Source organism: Paroedura picta, chromosome 12 (genome assembly GCF_049243985.1).
Source record: "Paroedura picta isolate Pp20150507F chromosome 12, Ppicta_v3.0, whole genome shotgun sequence".
Lineage (NCBI taxonomy): Eukaryota > Metazoa > Chordata > Lepidosauria > Squamata > Gekkonidae > Paroedura > Paroedura picta.
The window spans coordinates 36,363,738-36,385,099 of NC_135380.1; positions in this window are offsets into that span (position 1 = coordinate 36,363,738).

Here is a 21,362-nt window from a genome sequence, read left to right on the forward strand (position 1 = left end):
TGGATCATCTGGAGACTGCCTGCTCCTTCGAGCCCGCTTCCTCCCTGCTTGCCTCCAGAACAGAGAGAATGAATGCAGAACAACCGTTAGACAGTTAGTGAGGTCTCTCCCTCTCCTCTTTCTATACGAAGTTTGTTTCTCTTCTAAATAAAACGACTCTATTCCTTTAAGCAGTTTGGCTCTCTGCTGTCTTGGCATTTTTAACCTCTGCCAACACAGCCTTCATGCACAGCGAGCCAAGTTCCCCGTATGTGAGACAGAGCCCTGGAGATTTGCGGCAGCTTTGTAAGATTTGCTTTACATACAGATTTATGAGCATAATTTGAGGCAAAGAGATGGGAATTCTGTGTCAGGCTTCCAGGGAGCTGTTTCAGCAGCCAGCTCTAGCGCTGCTCCTTGCCCTTGCTGAGCCCTGTTCAAATCCTGAGAGCCAATCCAGGCTGAATAGGTAAGAATTGGACCATCAGATGTGTAATTTAGCTGGAGGGGGGGTGGAGGAGGGAGGCAGCAATGGGTGTCTGGGGAATGAAGTGGGCTATGGCACTGGGAGACAGGGGGTTACTTCTCTCCCTAGGATTGTTTACTTGATCAGATTTGGGCTGCTTGAAGCCCCAGAAGGGAAAACAAGACAGGGATTCATATTGGACCTTTTTTTCTCCTTTACAGGACTTGAAGCATTTGGCCGGCATCTTTGTGATGCTCACTGAAGTGGCTGTGAGTGGAAAGCTGAGCTCCCACTTCTGAGAGCCGGAGCCCTGGTCTTCGGCAACGAAAACATATATCTGGAGAGCCAATCAAAGATTCCTTAGAGCCAAGCCCAATTTGTTTCTCTATTTTCTCTCCCCTCTTCTCTCTGCCTGGGTTCTTTCGGCTACTGCTCTGCCGGTCTGCTTGTGGCAGGTGGACCAGTTCACAGCCATTATGGGACAAAATTGACCCTGAAATCCATTTTCTTCCCTGATGGAAAAGCCCAGCAGAGGCTGCTGCCAGCAGTCTGGATCCAGTGAGAATACAGACAAGGTCCCCTGTAAAGAGAGGAAATGGCTTCTGTAACAAAGAGACCAACACAGATATATGTGAAAGTGGTTCAGGTAGGTAGCCATGTTCGTTTGAAGCAACAGAATCCAAACCAATAAAGTGTTATTCAACGTGTAAGTTTTCATGTGCAAGAAAGGAAACAGAACCGTAGAACTGGAAGGAACCATCCGGTCCAATTCCCAGCTCAGGGCAGGGCTGTCCCAAAACATCCCTCACAAGTATTTGTCTAGCTGCTTCTTGGAGATGGCCAGTGAAGGAAGAAGAAGAAGACTTGGTTCTTATATGCCGCTTTTCTCTCCCGAAGGAGGCTCAAAGCGGCTTACAGTCGCCTTCCCTTTCCTCTCCCCACAACAGACATCCTATGAGGTGGGTGAGGCTGAGAGAGCCCTGATATCACTGCCCGGTCAGAACAGCTTTATCAGTGCCGTGAGGAGCCCAAGGTCACCCAGCTGGCTGCATGTGGGGGAGTGCAGAATCGAACCCAGCATGCCAGATTCGAAGTCCGCACTCCTAACCACTACACCAAACTGGCTCACCTCTCCTGCAAAACCCTTTCTCCTTCCCCTCTCTAACAATTCGAGTGGGCTACTAATAATTTCTCTTCTCTCTAACAGCAAATACAGGTGCCAGCAAAATAGGTTCACCACAAATATGCCCTTGGTGGAGTGGGGGACTCCCTGAGTATGAGGGGGGAAAGTCAGTAAACTACAAATTCAGCCCCACTCATGTCCCCAAGCCCAGCCTGGTCAAGATTGAACATAATCTAAAAGTCTGAGGACAGCTATTATTTAACATATGGGGTGTGTGTAGTGCAGACAGGAGCTCTGAGGATTGTCTGGCAGCCAGGCAAGGGACGTTCAGAGGTGCTTTGAGATTGCTTGCCTCTGCGTCATGACTCCTAGTGCTCCTTGGAGCAACTGTCACCCAAATCCTGGGAGGTCTCCCATCCAATGCTAGCCAGGGTCAGCCCTGCTTTGCTCTTGAGATCTGATAGGATCAGGCTTGCCTGGGCTGAATGTTAGTTAAAAGGAAACTGCAGAGGCAGATGGGGAAATGGATCTGTTTGAGACCCTACAAACCTATAATTCCCAAAGGAGGTGATTCAGATTAGGGGGATATTTCCTAATCATTCATTTCCCCTTCCCATGGTTCCTCACAGGACCCTAATTTGTAGCTGAGAGAGCTCTAAGAGAACTGCTGAGAGAGTGGGGGCTGAGAGAGCTCTAAGAGAACTGCTCTTGGAGAACAGCTCTGAGAGAACTGTGACTGACCCAAGGTTGGCTGCATGTGGAGGAGGAGCGGGGAATCAAACCCAGCTCACCAGATTAGCGCCTGCGGCTCTTACCCACTACGCTACACTTTCAAAAGTCATTTAAAAAGCCAGCCAGTTAAGTAGTCTGTACGCTCATTTCTTCTTTGCAATCTGTTTCAGAAGGAGGGGGCAAAAGCCAAGGCGATTCAGGAAGAAAGCTGTTTTTCTCCTCCCATCGCATATGAGCTCTCCCCTCTTCAACTCTGCCCTCTTCCCTTGCCAAATCTTTGTGAGGAAATGTAGTCCTTGCCTTTGTATAACCCTTTAGCATTCATCATCTTTCTTCCATACAGCAGAGTGGAAGCCCCCTCCCGCCTCGGAGATATCGTGCAGTGGGCACTTTAGGTGAGTGGGGGCACAAGACATGCCCAGTGTTTGTGTTCAGGCTCGAATTTGATTGACACCTGCGAATTAAGGGTCAGGGTCAGGCAACATCCTTGCTTGGCAGGTGTCAAAATCAGTGATGCAGCAGATTCTAAACCCATGGGGGAATGGGGAAAATGTGTAGCAAGGTACAGGGATGCCAAGCTCCAGCTGAAAACTGAGGATCCCCTAGAACAGCCTTTTTCAAACTTTTGACCATGGAGGAGCCTCTGAAATATTGCTCAGGCTTCTTCAAGGAGCTCTGGAACTGGGCCAGAAGTGATGTCAGAAAGCCATGTCTCCCTGCTGTGCCCAAAGAGGACTGAGGAGGGGGAAGGAGGTGGTTTAAGGCTGGAGGAGGCATCCAGGTTCTGCTCCCTTTCCCAGGTGCAGTAAGCATGTGAGAATGTTTCAATGGAAACGGCTGGTCCCCTGCGTTCATGGCAATGCTGGGAGTGGATGGTGGATGAGTCCTTTAAGGAAGGATATGGGGGAAAGACCAGGGAGCCCCTAGGGAGCCCTCATGGAGCCCCAATGGTCCAGGGAGCCCTGGTAAAGAATCCCTGTCCAAAGAGCAAAGCAATTCTGTCCATGCTAGGAGAAGATCGGTCCTCTAAGAGGTCCTGATGTGACTTATTCTGAGCACTGAACATAGCATTATGAATAAATTTCTTTGGGTAACCCCTTTGTCGGAACTTCAAGAGGAACTAAGAAAGAAAACGGAAATGTTCAGGAAATGGAGGGAAGGACAGAGCTTTAAAGAAGAGTACCTACAGGTTACTAGGCACTGTAGATCAATCTACAGTGGACTGGAAGAGAGCAAATGTTATTCCGATCTTCAAAAAAGGGAGGAAGGATAACCCGGGAAACTACAGACCCTCTGTTGTGGGGAAGATAATGGAGCAGGTATTAAAAGGAGCGATCTGCAAACATCTGGAGGACAATTTGGTGATCCAAGGAAGTCAGCATGGATTTGTCTCCAACAGGTCCTGTCAGACCAACCTGGTTTCCTTTTTTGACTAAGTAACAGGTTTGCTGGATCGTGGAAATTCGGTTGATGTCGTTTACTTAGATTTTAGTAAAGCATTTGATAAGGTTCCCCATGATGTTCTGATGGATACACTGAAGGACTTGAATCTGGATTTTGAGATAGGTGGATAGGGAATTGGTTAGAGAACCACACTCAAAGAGTTGTTGTCAATGGTGTTTCATCAGACTGGAGGGAGGTGAGTAGCGGGGTACCTCAGGGCTCAGTGATTGGCCCGGTACTTTTTAACATATTTATTAATGATCTAGATGAGGGGGTAGAGGGACTACTCATCAAGTTTGCAGATTACACCAAATTGGGAGGACTGGCAAATACTTCGAAAGATAGAGACAGTGTTCAACGAGATCTGAACACAATGGAAAAATGGGCAAATGAGAACAAGATGCAATTCAATAAAGATAAGTGTAAAGTTCTGCATCTGGGTCAGAAAAGTGAAAAGCATGCCTACTGGATGGGGGATAAGCTTCTAGGTAACACTGTGTGTGAACGAGACCTTGGGGGTACTTGTAGATTGTAAACTAAACATGAGCAGGCAGTGTGATGCAGCGGTAAAAAAGGCAAATGCCTTTTTGGGCTGTATCAACAGGGGCTTCACATCAAAATCACAAGATGTCATAGTCCCATTGTATACGGCACTGGTCAGACCACACCTGGAGTACTGTGTGCAGTTCTGGAGGCCTTATTTCAAGAAGGACATAGATAAAATTGAAAGGGTACAGAGAAGAGCAATGAAGATGATCTGGGGCCAAGGAACCAAGCCCTATGAAGACAGATTGAGGGACTTGGGAATGTTCAGCCTGGAGAAAAGGAGGTTGAGAGGGGACATGATAGCCCTCTTTAAGTATTTGAAAGGTTGTCACTTGGAGGAGGGCAGGATGCTGTTTCCATTGGCTGCAGAGGAGAGGACACGCAGTAATGGGTTTAAACTACAAGTACAACGATATAGGCTAGATATCAGGAAAAAAAATTCACAGTCAGAGTAGTTCAGCAGTGGAATAGGCTGCCTAAGGAGGTGGTGAGCTCCCCCTCACTGGCAGTCTTCAAGCAAAGGTTGGATACAGACTTTTCTTGGATACTTTAGGATGCTTAGGGCTGATCCTGCGTTGAGCAGGTGGTTGGACTATTTGGCCTGTATGGCCCCTTCCAACTCTATGATTCTCTGATTCTACTTGTCCAATAGTGTTTTGGCTGCTCCAATGAAGTCATCTGAAGAGCTGAAAATTCTCTTAACCCTCAAACAATGATGGGAAGGTAAATTTTTAAAGAGATGAGTCAGATGATGTCACCTGGGGATCCCCTGGAATTATAGCTAATCTCCAGACTATAGAGATGAGTTCCCCAGGAGAAAATGGATGCTTTCGAGGGTAGTCTCTATGCATCATGCCCCATTAAAATCCTCCTGCTTTCTAGGCTCATCCCCCAAATTTCAAGGAGTTTTCCAACCTGGAGCTGGCAACCACACACCCCACTGGTGTCCAAACTGGGGTGGGGTGGGGTGGGGCAATCCTAAATGCATGCTCTGTCTCTCCTTTTTTCAGAGCTGGTCACAGCAAATAGCCACGGAATGCATATCCTTGCCATAATCCAATTGCCTAGGATTCAACCCCCCCCCCCATACCGTTCCAGCATCCCTTCACTTGGGGTTGCCAGTTCTAGGTTGGGAAATACCTGGAGACTTTGGGGTGGAGCTGGAAGTGGGTGGGATTTGGGATGGGGAGGGAACTCAGTGGAGTATCATGCCATGGAGTCCCCCCTCCAAAGCAGCCATTTTCTCCGGAGGAACTGAACTCATTAGTCTGGAGATGAGCTATAATTCCAGGGAATCCCCAGGTGCTATCATCCTGGCACTGATAGCATTGTTTTGTTCTTTGGAGTATACACATAGCTCCTTAGCAGTAAGAAATTCCATCAAAAACATTGCCATATGATTTGGAGTTTACCAGGTTGTGAAGCACCCCCCCCCCCCATTTGCTTTTCACAGAACCAATTTTTCTAGAAATAGAACAGAGAACCCTTCATCTACTTATGGGCACTTTAAATGCGGAGATTGTTCCATTTGTCATCTAACTGGAGCTAAAAGAATTCAAGTGGGTTAAGACTTCATTCTACAAGAAATTCACACACTTGTCAAACTGCAATTTATATCCTTTTATGTCCTTGCTCATTGATCTATATTGGAATGACAGTAAGACCTGTCAAAGTTAAAATTTTAGAGCATTGTTCATGTATATGTAATTCAGTTATGGAGGCTCCACTCATGCAGCATTGGATGGAAAAAAGACATAAAATAAATGATCTGAGGCATTTTGTTATTCCTACATTTAAACAAGACATTTTGAAATCTAGGAACTTAAGAAAGACTCTCATACAATTAGAATCAAGGTACATGCACTTATTGGACTCTGTAGCACCGTGAGGTTTGAACTCTACCCTGGATCTTTATTGTTTTCTATAAGCAAAGAATGATCAGTATTAGGTTCTAAGTTTCTTGCAGGTTCTAAGTTTCTTGCAGGAGTATACATTGCTCCTTATGCATGTCAGAGCATCAGCAGGGACTTTGTATGTCTCTCCTATTAAATAGTGGGTTCAATACGGCAGAGTTGCTCGTGTGCCAAAACATCAGCTCTTTATTTGAGCACACACCATGAACTGAGCTCAACAGCCGGACACCTGAATTTATAATACAGCGTAGGGTTCCTACCAAAGCCTGTGATTGGCCCGGTGCAATGATCCAGTAGCTGGACGGATCCTGTGTGCTGGTCAATACCATTGCAGAGTTGTTTGGTGTAGTGGCTAGGAGTGCAGACTTCTAATCTGGCATGCCAGGTTCGATTCTGCGCTCCCCCACATGCAGCCAGCTGGGTGACCTTGGGCTCGCCACGGCACTGATAAAACTGTTCTGACCGAGCAGTGATATCAGCGCTCTCTCAGCCTCACCCACCCCACAGGGTGACTGTTGTGGGGAAAGGAATGGGAAGGCGACTGTAAGCCACTTTGAGCCTCCTTCGGGTAGGGAAAAGCAGCATATAAGAACCAACTCTTCTTCTTCTTCTTCTTGTTCTCTCTTGCCTGGAGGGACGGACCAGAACCAATGGGATGAAATTAATTCAAAAGAAATTCTGTCTCAGCATCCGGAAGAAGTCAGAGCGGTTTCTCAGTGGAACAGGCTTCCTCGGGAGGTGGTGGGTTCTCCATCTTTGGCCATTTTTAAACAGAGGCTGGATATCCATCTGACGGAGAGGCTGATTCTTTGAAGGTTCAAGGGGGTGGCAGGTGACAGTGGATGAGCGATAGGGTTGTGAGTGTCCTGCATAGTGCAGGGGGTTGGACTAGATGACCCATGAGGTCCCTTCCAACTCTATGATTCTATGATTGAGAGTTCCCAAAGTTTGAATTGAGGTTACGGCTCTGCATTTCCACTAAACTGCATACACAACTTCTGCTATGAAAAATTCTTCAAAATATTCTTTAAAAAAACGGGTTGGTAAGTTTCTGTTTGGTGTTTCATTTTTAGTCATATTCAAAGCCATCGTTCTTAATATAATGTTTCTTACCTTCATCACATTTCAGTGCTGTTTTCAGAATTTAAAACAAAACAGACTGTTTTTGTGAACATCAAAAAGTTTATATCCGACTCTTCGCTGAGTCCTGATTCTGATTGTTTCATTCAGCAAACATCTGTAGCATTATTTCTTTGCATGCTTACTTGGCATTACACTTTTGTAACTGTTGGCTGTATCATTTGAGATTGGAGTGACTTGAAAAAGATTTCCTTTTAGCTGGCCTCCCATCGCCATGATCTTCATTACAGATTCTACTATCAATCATCACCCTCCTCTCTGTGGCACGGCAGTGGTAGACGGAGAAGATGAAGAAGAGTTGGTTTCTATAATCCCACTTTTCTTGATCAGAATAAGTCTCAAAGCTGCTTACAATTGGACTCCCTTCATCTCTGCACAACAGGCACAACAGGTAGGGGGCGCTGAGACAGCCCTGATATTATTGCTTTGTAAGAATAGCACTATCAGGGCTGTGTTGAGCACAAGGTCACCCAGCTGGCTGCATGTGCGGCAGGGAATCAAACCCGGCTTGCCAGATTAGGGCTGATTAGAAGACACTGAGTGTATAAATTGTGGTGAACTGCAAGCATAACATTTTTGTTTTGTTTTGTAACCAAAACTTGGGTTAAATTGACACATATCATCTCAGCGTTTAAAGTAAGATATTCGATACAACAATAAGTTGGGTTTAAAAATATTTTTATTTTGACTCTGAGTAGGCTGGCTCCTAGCTTTGTCTGGCTCCTTGTGTTTGGCTGCAATCCCCCTTCCACCTAAAGAAGCTGGCCCTTCAAGGCCCAATTAATGTTTACATCCAATGGCAACATTGGAGCAGTTTCTTCTCTGTTGGACCAAGCTGGGCTGGAGGATTTCACCCAGTTCCGGAGGACAAGGTTGCCTGTTGCTTGGCAGCTGCCTGAACAGGGGACATTAAGGGGCTTGGCTGATTTTAAAGAGGCCTCTTGATCAAATCCTGGCTTAGCTGACTGGCTCAAAAACCACCCTTTGTGGCTGGGGTGCCTGGGGTACCTTCTCTTTGAGGAGGGATTTTTGGTGCTGTGGGAAAGCAAAAGAAAAGCTTCTGCCTCCAGTTCTGTTCTCTGTAAAATATTGCTTCGTGTCCTTCCGTCTCCAAGGAGGTTCAAGGCAGCCGCTAAAGGGATGTTTTAGGGCTGTGGATTTATGGTGCATTTGAAACCATCCTGCAGATTTATAGGTATTTCTAGGGTGCGGCAGTACATTCTCAGGCTGCACTATCCCAGAGGATTAGCTCAAGGTTCCAGAAAAGCCTGGACCGCCCTAAGATCACCACCGTTCCAATTCCATTGTCTCTAAAAATCCTCAGGACAATTAAGTGTGACAATTAAGTGCCTTGGGATAAAATGCCTCAGGCTTTAGGCTTCAGGTTGCCAAACCCAAGATGTGACCTGAAGCTCTCCTGGAATTACCACTGATCTACCGAGATCTGTTCCCCTGGAGAAAATGGCTACTTTCAAAGGTTAGACTCTAGGGCCAGGGTGGCTGAACTGTGGCTCTCCAGATGTCCATGGACTACAATTCCCATGAGCCCCTGCCAGCACAACTGGAGATCCACAGTCTGGTCACCACTTCTCTATGGCAGGGGTAGTCAACCTGTGGTCCTCCAGATGTCCATGGACTACAATTCCCATGAGCCCCTGCCAGCATTTGCTGGCAGGGGCTCATGGGAATTGTAGTCCATGGACATCTGGAGGACCACAGGTTGACTACCCTTGCTCTATGGCATTATCCCCTGCTTAGATCATAACTCTCCCCAAATCCCACCTTCTCCAGCCTCGACCCCCTTCAAATCTTCAGGAGATTCCCAACCTGGAGGGGCAAACCCATTTATGCTGAATATTACTTTTGGTATTTGAAGGCTTTAGAGTGTCAAGCCCAAGCAATAGGGCCAGGAGTCATGCTTCTGCCACCCGTGACCCCATGAACCATTTGTAAATAAAGGGACCTGCAAGCCTTCTTTCTGCTGCACTGCAGCACCACCAGGACTGGTGGTTGGAAGGGGTACTGCAGCTCTCAACCTGGCAGGATCAGAAAAAAGCCAGCTGTACTTAAAATCATAGAATCATAGAGTTGGAAGGAACCCCCAGTCCAACCCCCTGCAGAATGCATGAAACTCACAACTTGTATAAGCACTAACTCCACTCTGGCTCTGTGATCTGTGTATCTCTGTGTGTACTGACTGGCTTATAAAATTCTTGAAGTCCTCCTAAACTGAAATTGACTGTGCATATTGGATAATGCACTTTCAATGTGCTTTTGCAGTTGGATGCAACTTTCAGCGTGCTGTGCATTATCCAGCGTGTGTGTGAGGAGTGAGGATTGCACTGTTGGAGACCCCTGGCCTAGCGCAATCTGCCCAGACCTAGTTCTTCTGTGGCCACAAAAGGAGCAATTTAGAGTTCATGTGCTCTCAATAAACTGTTACCTTCCAGAATTGCCACAACTGGCTCTTTTAAGCATCAGCTATGAAGCGTTTTATGGCTCCTTCCCCTCCCACAGCCGTTGGGCATAAGATGGAATGAAGAGCAAGGAAGAAAGAAAATGCGTGCGTTATGCTAATGGAGGGTGCCTGATGGGCCTAACAATTAATACTTCCGCTTTGTATATCATTTAGATTCAATTCCCTTGCATTTCGGAGAGAGACCGGAATATTGACGTGGGCTGGAATGAACAGCAATAAGTAAAATGATGTGCCAATGCTTCCTAGCCTTTTGCTGACGGAACAGAGGGTTTAAAAAGGTAAAGGTAAAGGTAAAGGTATCCCCTGTGCAAGCACCGAGTCATGTCTGACCCTTGGGGTGACGCCCTCCAGCGTTTTCATGGCAGACTCAATACGGGGTGGTTTGCCAGTGCCTTCCCCAGTCGTTACCGTTTACCCCCCAGCAAGCTGGGTACTCATTTTACCGACCTCGGAAGGATGGAAGGCTGAGTCAACCTTGAGCCGGCTGCTGGGATTGAACTCCCAGCCTCATGGGCAAAGCTGTCAGACGGCTGCCTTACCACTCTGCGCCACAAGAGGCTAATTAACAGAGGGTTTAAAAGCAATAAAAACCTGGGAGGCATCTATCACTCTTATTCAGAAAGAGATCCTAGTTTTTCTCAGAAAGATTGAAGCTGGACAAAGCTTGAGTCCAGCGGCACCTTGAAGACCAACAAAGTTTGATTCCAGGTCTAAGCATGCACACAATCATTTCTGCCTGATCGCACCATTTCTGGGGTTTCTTGTAGCCTGAAGAGTGTCCCGCAGGTTTCTCAATGATAAAAAGCTGAGAAAGGCTGTAGTAAAGAAAGACAAATGCATTTGCTGAACTGAGGCGGTCAGGAGGCTCTCACAGTTCAGTGGAAAGACCAGAGAGGTTTGTAGGGAGTCTCTGGGGAGGCTACAGCCAGTTAGGGCCATTTACGTCTCCCCAGGAGCTTCCGTTTGGGAGCTCGTACATAATCTGTGGACATTTTGCCATCTTTTCAGGTTGGTGAGAGGATCCGGAGTCCCAGTGTGAGTTCGACTTCTCCTTAGTATCTCGCTTTTTAATTTATTTAAAAAACAACAACCACCCAGAAACGCAAACCTACAGAAACAGAACTGAAAAAACTGCATGTAGAAATTACCATGAGAAACCACTAAAACACAATACCAATATTTCAGAAGGGCTAAAAAGCCATTGGCATCTTGAGTGCATGCAGACAATGGGATGTGTGTGTGTGTGTGTGTGTGTGTGTGTATCCATACATCTGCCTAGCGGGGAACGAAATGGAAGAACAGCAAGGAAGGGTAGCCAACAGCTGCATCTGTTTCTTGGTAATGATGTCATCAGAGAATTGGAATATAACTGCATGGGTGAAGTTATGTATTTGCTTAAAGATTTCTTTTTTTCACTGCAGTCCTCTAGCCCTGTTGTACTTTTCTTAGTCTGTTTAAGCCAATGGGCTCAGAAGGGTTTCTAGGCATTTAGGACAGGGTTTCTGGGCAGCCCGGAAGGGTTTCCTGAATGGGTGGGAGTTAATTAATTTTTTTTTAATTTGTCAAAGATTTATCTGGTGATATGGCCATATATGGTCATGTCAACCCTCCTCCCATCCCAAAATGGCCATTGATGTGCCTGGAGGGGGTGAGAAGGGGAGGGGCCCAAGGTGGGCATGTCCATGGCCCTGTTTCCCAACTATATTCTGCATGATCCTGCCACTTCTGGGGTTTCAGAAAGCTTGAAGAATGTTTCAGGGGTTTCTCAATGCTAAAAATACGGAGAAAGGCTGATTTACGATTTGAGGACTGCATTTCAGGTGGACAGCTTAGTGTTGGGAAACACCTGGAGATTTGAGGAAGGTGCCGTTTGGGGGAAGGGAGGGGTTTCAATGGGTTCACCATAGGGTTCACCTTCCGATTCTAAATTGACTGTTTTCCCAGGTGAACTGATCCCTGTCAATTGCGCCCATCCCGCAAATGTTGGATAAAGCACTTTGAAGGTCCCTTTACAGTTGGGTTTTCCCGTGCAGAACAAGAACATCCACTTCTAAAGGGCATTAAAAATGAATTGTCCAACATATGCAGAATTGGCCCATGTAGAAGAAGAAGAAGAAGAAGAAGAGTTGATTCTTATATGCCGCTTTTCTCTACCAACTCTTCTTCTTCTTCTTCTTCTACCTGAAGGAGTCTCAAAGCGGCTTACAGTCGCCTCCCCTTTCCTCTCCCCACAACAGACACCCTGTGAGGTGGGTGAGGCTGAGAGAGAGCCATGATATTATTGAAGAAGAAGAAGATTTGGTTTTTATATGCCGTTTTTCTCTACCTGAAGGAGTCTCAAAGCGGCTTTCATTTGCCTTCCATTTTCTCTCTCCACAGCAGACACCCTGTGAGGTGGGTGAGGCTGAGAGAGCCCTGATATCACTACTCAGTCAGAACAGTTTTATCAGTGCCGTGGCGAGCCCAAGGTCACCCAGCTGGCTGCATGTGGGGGAGTGCAGAATCGAACCCGGCATGCCAGATTAGAAGTCCACACTCCTAACCACTACACCAAGCTGTCTCTCAAGTGAGCACTGGATCTAAGTCAGTCAGGCTCTTCTTAGGGTTGGATGACCATGACTTTTTCCACTGGACTTGCATGGCATCATGGGGCTAGGGTTGTTAAAGACCTTCCAGAATTACAACTGGTCTCCAGACAACAGAGATCACCCCCCCCCCTCCTGAGCAAGTGGCTGCTTTGGAAGGTGAGCGTTATACCCCACTGAGGTATCCCTCTTCTTCCCAAATCCAGTCCTCCCCGGGCTCTACCCCAAAATCTTCAGGAATTTCTTGATCTAGATTTGTCAGTCCTAATAGTGTCTAATAAGGGCATACATTATGAATAGGAAAGGCACCCAGTTTGGTGACCCTAGGCTAGAATTGCCAGGTTCATGTGGAGAAACTCTTGGAGATTTGGAGGTGGCAGCTGGGGAAGACAGGGACCTCAGTGGAATACAGTGCCATCAAATCCCCCTGACAAAGGATCCAGTTTCTTCAGTGGAACTGGTCTCTGTAGTCTGATGTCGGAATTGCAATCAGCAAGTAATTTGGCACAGTCATCCTTGAAGGGCTGTTGTTAAGCTGTTCAAGCAGCTGTGCCATACCTGTGTGCTCTCTAGAGGTGCCTGGTGGTCAGTGCTGGGAACTGCAGCCAGGAGCACATGGTCTGAGAGACTCCTTTGTTTAAGGTGGGCTCCCGTCTATTTCCTGCTTCTTCAGGAAGAGGAGATCAAGGTGTGTTGTGTGCTTGCTGAAGCAAGGAGCAGCCCTTAGGCTCTCCGCTCTCTCCATACGTAGTCTGCTTTAGCTAGCCATAGAGGCTTACAATGTGTTTCTTTTGTAACTACCACTTAAGCATTTGGACTCCGCTCCAGTAAGGAGATGGAGGGCAGATGAATATGATGTTTTTCTGTAAATAACCATGCAGTAAAGATTTTCTCTTTTAATCCTCAAAAAGCTGTGAGTCTGGATCTGCGCCTCATCCACAAGGGTAACTAAGAACTGCATATTTTCAAAATGCTGTTACTCTGCAGCACCAATTTTCTGGAGGGGCCTAGGTCCGAAAGTCCCAAAACCGGGGAACCCCAGGTCACACATGGAGGCCAGCATCCCTACCCTAGGCAAACCAGTTCTCTGTCTCCCCACCTTGCTACGCAATACAGGAATAATCTGACCTACCTTTTACAAGTATTACTAAGAGAAGCCCTATGAGGTACCTTGTCTGTTTTCTGACTGCTATAGCAGTGCTAAATGCTGTTCTTACGGCCACCTTCAAGCAATAAGGCTTTTCCCCATTCCTTCCAGAGTTCGTCTCAGCTCCTTCTTGGCTTCTCCGTACGTTCAGTGCCTCCATCTGTTTTGTGCTATTGCAATGGTAGTAAAAGCTGGCCAGCAGGCAGATGTCTCTTTATTTCCAATGAGAGGTTTTATTACTCTAATAGAGGGTTTTATGGACCTAGCTACTAGCCAGCTGTATACACTAAATGCAGAAGGGGTCTCCATAAAGGGGGGTGGGGTGGGAAGAAGGTCTGGCCCAAAGGACAGGGATGTTGGAAGGAGGACAAGCAGTTACACAGTCTTTGCACTGAGGAATATGCTGAAAACAGAAGGGCTGGTTTCATATAATAGGCAAAACTGCCAAAACAAAATTAAATTATATGGAGTATATCCAGTGCTTTGAGGTTTGCCAGAAGATGGGAAACTAGCAGTCTTCAAACAACTGGCAGTCTTCACTGGCAGTCTTCACTGGCAGTCTTCACTGGCAGTCTTCAAGCAAAGGTTGGATACCCACTTTTCTTGGATGCTTTAGGATGCTTTGGGCTGATCCTGCGTTGAGCAGGGGGTTGGACTAGATGGCCTGTGTGGTCCCTTCCAACTCTATGATTCTATGAAACAAAGAGTAAGGGTGGCTCTAGTTTTTGGAGACTTCCAGGCAAGATGGTCCCCAATTTCTCTTCTGCCAGTGTGGGTTCAGTGGGGCTAAATCAGAAGCAAAACTTACAAGACCAACTGATTTCAAATGCATTGTTTCTTTATCTCAGAGACCTTCCACCATACAGGACAATGCTACAAAGGCTGATACCATCAACACTCAGGGAACTGAAACTTGCTGCAAATTGTCTCTCTCAGTTCAGTGGAACAGCTGGCTCCTGAGTGCATAGGGTTGCCAGCTTTGGACTGAGAAATACCTGGAGACTTTGGGGGTGGAGCTGGGAGTGGGCAGGGTTTGGGGCAGGGAAGGACCTCAATGGAGTATAATGCTATGGAATCCACCCTCCAAGGCAGCCATTTTCTCCAGAGGAACTGGTCTTTCTGTCTTTCTGTCTTTCTGTCTTTCTGTCTTTCTGTCTTTCTGTCTTCCTTCCTTCCTTCCTTCCTTCCTTCCTTCCTTCCTTCCTTCCTTCCTTCCTTCCTTCCTTCCTTCCTTCCTTCCTTCCTTCCTTCCTTCCTTCCTTCCCTCCCTCCCTCCCTCCACTCCCTTCCTTCCCAGGGAATCCCCATGTCCCACTTGGAGACTGGCATCCCTATGGAAAGCTGCTGCTAGTCAGAGCTGATATCATGGACCTATAGAGTTACCAGCTCTGGGATAAGAAACACCTGGAGACTTTGGGGGGTACAGCCAGTAGTGGGTGGAATTTGGGGCTGGGAGGGACCTCTGTAGAGTCTAATGCTACAGAATCCACCCTCCAAAGTGACTATTTTCACCAGGGGAAACTGATCTCTGTTGCCTGGAGATGAGCTACAATTCCAGGGGATCCCCAGGTCCCTCCTGGAGGCTGGCATCCCAATAAAAGAATCACGGCCATCTCCTTCCTGCAGTAGGCTGTAGGTCTGACCCCCAAGAACCAGTTGGTTTAGCCCAGTAGGGGTGGAAGGAATGCATGGTGGCTAGCAACAGATGCAGAGCTTATTTGCAGAGAGGTAAAATATTCTGCACTCTTATCACCTTGCATAAGGTAATTGGAAAACGCTGCACGTGAAAAGTTAATTAGTAAGGGGGGGATTAAATTTAGTATCCCTGGTATTATTGTTGTAATTAGATTGCTATTGTGGAGCAACGTCTTTCAAGCTGCCGCTTGCCGTCTTGTTATTAAATTGCCCAGATTGTTGGAAAGGAACACCTTTGGACAGAGGAGAGACTGAGACAAATCCAGCATCCTGGCAAACTGTAGAAGATGAACTAGAGGAGAGGGACTTCAGAAAGGCAAGGAAGGAGATCTGCTGGCTGCAGAGTCAGAAAGGGTTTGCTATCTGTCTGCAGCAGCCTTTCACAACTTTTTTACCATTGAGAAACCCCAGAAACAGTCTTCAGGCTTCGAGAAACCCCAGAAGTGGTACAATTGTGCAGAATATGGTTGGGAAGCATAGCTATGGACATGCCCACCCAGGGCCCCTCCCTTTCCTAGCCCCTCCAGGCCCATCATTGGCCATTTGGGGGGGGGGATATGGTCATACCACCCAATAAATGTTTAACACATTTTAAAAGTATATAATAAATTCATTAACTCCCACCCATTTGGGAAACCCTTCCAGGGCTGTCCAACTGAAAGCTTGATTTACAGAAAGGTTCTGTGTGAGGTAGTGGTTAGGGGTGCTGGAGTAGAACTAGGCAGATCTAAGTTTGAATTCCTTCTCTGCCAGGGAGTTTGCTGGCTGACCTTGGGCCAGTCACTCCCTCTCTCTTGCTCAGCTTAACCTACCACAAAGTTTTGTTGCTGTGAGGATAAAATGCCACCCTGAGCTCCGTTCAGGGTGTAGTCTGCATGGGGCTTTTTACCCACTCCCAGTTCGAATGAATCCCTCTTACCTACACTGAATTTGATTTCCATTTTGATTTGGGGTGCTTTAAACATGCATGATTGATCTTGAGTGACCTACCTTTCCCCCGCGATTTCCAGAAGTGGATATAACCCTCAATATTTGAAAAAACGGCATCAGTAAGTGTGTAGATTTTTGCTTTTTGATAATTAACCACTTTCTCTGTGTCTTGTAGCAAAGCAGTCTTCCCTGATTGACCAGGGTGCCAATTCAAAGACTTCTTTGTTCCCGGTTGCAAGGCTTGTCTTAAAATGACTATGTTCCAGAAGCCCTCACTTCTCTCAGAAGAGATTTGCCTCTTGTTATTTCACTGTCTTCTGCTGTCTCCAATCCTCTTCCCCCCCCCCATTCAAGAAAAGAACATTCTGAGCTTCCCCAATCAAGTGCAGAACAAAGTAAGTGCAGTATGAGCCCAGCAAGGAGGAGATAAATGGTGCAGTTATGGCTCTAGCCTCTAGGTACTGGCTGGAGATCTCAGATTATATCTTATCTCCAGGGTTCATTCTGCACACTTTCCAACACATTAAGCCTGTATTGTATGATGAAGGCTCATATGAATGGACTTCTCATGGCATGGAGGTAAATAACATCCTATCAAATTTTTATTAAAGAGGCCAATGGCAGCTCTGTTGCACACACCCTTTGGGAAGTCATCCTTTGATTCTCTGTTACCAACATGCATTTTTTAGAGGGTTGAACCAGGGCAAACATCCAAATATGTTAGGAGGAATGGAGGGGGGCTGGACAACACACAGGTCTCACACAGAAGAAGTGAAGATGAAGGACCCAGTTTGGCTTTTCCTTGGGAGTAAGTCCCATTAAACTCAGAGTCCTTTTATTTGGATAAACAAGTATAAGAAATGAGACCTATTTTGTCTGCAGATCTGCTGAAGTCTGAGTCAGGGTTGTAATTCCGAGCCACTGATTGCTGGGCTCGTCTCCCTGCAGGAGCCAGTAGATTCGAAGGTATTCACTGCAGTTTGATTGGCCAACTCGTGGCACTCTGTGTTCCTTGACCCATAGATTTAACAAGACCTTGGGGAAAAGATGGTGTTCAAAGGTCAGGGGAGAAGGACTGTGAATAGTGCCAGATAGGTTAATGAAGTGCTAATCTCAGTTGTTTTCTTAGTATCTTAAGAAATATGCAACTGGGTTCCATTGATTAAATGAAGAAGTACTGTCTGGGCATTTAATCAATGGGATGTCTGGTGTTCTTTCCCCCATCTCTTTGAAATTAATTTTGTGCTTGCAAAGTGACAGTTCTAGGAGGCAGAGAGCTGGCCATGGTTCATCCCTTGGGCAGCAAGTGGTCAAAATATATCCTCCTCCCTGTTAAGTACCCCTATCTGCCAAGGAAGCCACACTCAGGTTTCAGTCTATAAATTTTAATCCTTGTCCTGAAAACATTCGGTCAATTTCATTGCTCTTAAAACATTCTGTCAATTTCATTCCTTTGAAAATATTCTGTCAATTTCCTATCTAAATCTATTAGAGGGAGAGGATAATGCCATTATGCATTCCTCACTCTGCCCAATGGCAAGAAGTTTTCTTTGGATAAGAGACAGTATTGAAAATTAAATGTAACTTGACACAGTGACATTTACAAATATACACACAAAATTTAGGAAGAGGCAAAGAAACACTCCTACCATCCCACTCCAGATGTCCAGAAAGAATTTTTATTTCATTTCATTTACTTTGTTTATAGCTCCTCTTTCTCAAAGAGGCTCAAGAAGGAACAGAAAATTAAACAATTTAATCAGAAAGCATAAAACAACCAATAAACCATGCAAAAGTACTGGGATTGCAGGCAAAATAACAAAAAAAACAAAACAAAAACTAAGGCATGACATTCCATAATGCAGAAAATGTGCAGTGAAGGTGTTCAAAAGAAAAGAGAACAGCATCACAACATTCTAGATATACAGCATGGTAATTCCTTGTTAGAAATGCAAATCAGTCCTTTGGGTTTAATTCTCATTCACAAAAAATATTGGGGGAATAAAACTGTTAAGGTTAGTGATTAATGGCCAGTTGTGAAAAGAAGTAATTAAAAGAGAGTTGTTTGGAGAAATACAGTGAGGGTTTGCTGATTCCCTCATCTGGGAGGGGGAAAAAATCAGAAGAAAAGCAGATGTTGTGACAAAGTGATTGTTTTCTTCTAATTTTTTTTCTCTGGGGGTACTGTTTAGGGAGGAAAGTTGGGGGCCTGGGCCTGTGGAAGGAGGAGGGAATCAGCAGAAATTGCCACTTGCTCTTCAGACAACAGCAATGCCAGTGGTTAAGAGTGGTGGCTTCTAATCTGCTGAGCCAGGTTTGATTCCTTGCTCCTCCATATGCAGCCTTGGGCCATATGCAGCCTTGGGTAACCTTGGGCCAGTCACAGTCCTGATCCACATAGCAGTCCTGCCAAAGCTCTCTCAGCCCCACCTACCTTACAGGGTGTCTGTTGTGGGAAGAGGAAGAGAAAGTATTTGTAAGCTGCTTTGAGAGTACTTCTGATATCTGAGGTTGGACCTAGCTGGCTTTGCAAAGCAAGAGCAAGGATGAATGGCCTCCCATTTGGGAAATCCTTTATCTCGACAGGCTGACACTGTTTCATTGCAGTTCTTTTTGGGATCCATTTTTTGCCTCTCCTTTGGCCCTCCTTGTTCGTGCCTCTTTAGTCCACACGGGGTTGTTTCTACTGATCAGCCTGTGCAACTTGGGTTTATGACCTTCCAGGATGTCTCATCTCAGAGGCAGCTTTCTGGCAATCTTCGTGAAACACCTGTTTGCTACACCACCACAGGCAAATGAACCCAAGAACAATAAGGGCCAAGAAGCAAAATGGCACTGAGAAAATGCAATCGCCGGGGCAGTGTCCAAGCTATCATGGAGGGGTGTCTGCCACTGGAGAGTTGTCAATAGAAAAGAGGAGGAATTGGAAAAAATCCAACCATCACCTCTTGGGCCTTCTTTTCTCTCTGCTTCTACTTTTCCTCTCTCTTCCCACTATATTTGCCCAGAGAGCTTTAAGATCTAGCCAGCTTAGGATCTTTGGCCTCAAAGAGATCAGATTGGCCTCAACCAGAGCCAGGGCCTTTTTGTCCCTGGCCCTGGCCTGGTGGAATGTTCTGCCAACTGAGATCAGAGCCCTGCAAGATCTCAGATAATTCTGTAGAGTTTGAAAGGCAGAGCAATTCTTCCAGACCTATGGCTGAGGCCTAAAAAAAAAAAAATCATCTCATCAATTGACCTTAAGGATGTCAGTCCCCAGGGGGCCCCCGGGGATCCCCTGGAATTATAGTTCCTCTTCAGACTAAAGAGACCAGTTCCCAGGAGAAAATGGCTGATTTGGAAGGTGAACTCCACAGAATTATACAACACTGAGGTCCCCCCCCGCCTCAAATCTAATCTACTCTTGGCTTCACCCCCCAAATCTCCAGATATTTTCCAACCCAGTAGTGTCTGTTCAAACCAGACCCCTAAGTATTTAAAATAGGGAACCCCCTCAATATTATTACCATGAATTTTCCACATATTGTGTATGTGAGATCCCCCCCCCCAAAAAAAAAATCCCAACGACTTTGGACTTTTGATAGTTATCTGTCAGGCAGTCTTCCAAACAGTAAGAGACAAGAGCCTCTATCAGAGAGGACAATCCTGATGTCATTCTTGATAGGAAAGCTGCCTCATCAGCAAAAAAACAAAACAAAAAAAACACACACAGGATAGAAACTTTAATGCTAGCAGTGGATGGAGCATAGCAGTTCTGGGCAGAGAGTGGATATCATATCATTGCTATATAAATAAAATGAAAGAGGGGCCAGTACGTGCCTCTAAAACACTCTCTGCTATAGGGAAGAGGAAGAGCTGTATTTTTGTGCCCTGCTTTTCACCACTTAAAGGAGCCTCAAAATGGCTTACAAATGCCTATCCTTCCTCTTCCCACAACAGACACCCAGTTCTCCCACATGCAACCAGCTGGGTGACCTTGGGCTCGCCACGGCACTGATAAAACTGTTCTGAACGGGCAGTGATATCAGGGCTCTCTCAGCCTCACCCACCCCACAGGGTGTCTTTTGTGGGGAGAGGAATGGGAAGGCGACTGTAAGCCACTTTGAGCCTCCTTCAAGTAGGGGAAAGCGGCATATAAGAACCAACTCTTCTTCTTCTTCTTCGATGGGGCTGCGAGCACTCTGAGAAAACCGTGACTGCCACAGAGTCAAGCACCTGGCTTTGGTGTAGTGGTTAGGAGTGCGGATTTCTAATCTGGCATGCCAGGTTCGATTCTGCATTCCCCCACATGCAGCCAGCTGGGTGACCTTGGGCTCGCCACGGCACTGATAAAACTGTTCTGACCAAGCAGTGATATCAGGGCTCTCTCAGCCTCACCCACCTCACAGCCTCCCCTTGTGGGGAGAGGAAAGAGAAGACGATTGTAAGCCGCTTTGAGCCTCCTTCGGGTAGAGAAAAGTGGCATATAAGAACCAACTCTTCTTCTTCATCATCATCTTCTTCTTCATGCAAAGGAGTGGGGACACAAAGCTGATTCTCTAGATCAGGGGTAGTCAAACTGCGGCCCTCCAGATGTCCATGGACTACAATTCACATGAGCCCTTGCCAGCATTTGCCAGCAGGGGCTCATGGAAATTGTAGTCCATGGACATCTGGAGGGCTGCAGTTTGACTACCCCTGCTCTAGATCAAAGACCACTGCTCTTAACCACTACAACCAAGCTGACTGTCACAGAGGAAGGGAAGGCTGGAAGTTATGTTGGGAAGTTGGCCATCTAACCCATAGCAGACTTGCACATTGAGATTAGAATACAGAGCCAGCAGCTTCTTGTTGATAGAAGATAAGTTTTAGTTTGTGCTACATTTGGGCACAGGGTATGGTATCAAAATCTGCCTTCAGATCCATGTAGGAAAAAGCCAGCAACTGCTTCTTGAGCCTTTGAGGTGGCTAGCAGTGGGCTCATCTTTGCCACCCCCTCCATGGGATCAAGACAGCAAGAGAAATTTCCATGTTGTCCAGCAGGTGGACTGGCCATTCCTGTAGAAGCGAAATCCACAAAGCCTATGATCTCCTCACTCTACCCTGCTAATGCCTTCTGATGCAATTCTAATTCCTTCCATTTTTATTCATTAGTCCAAACATCAGAGACGAGATACACTCGTCATATAGCCATTTAAATCCTGC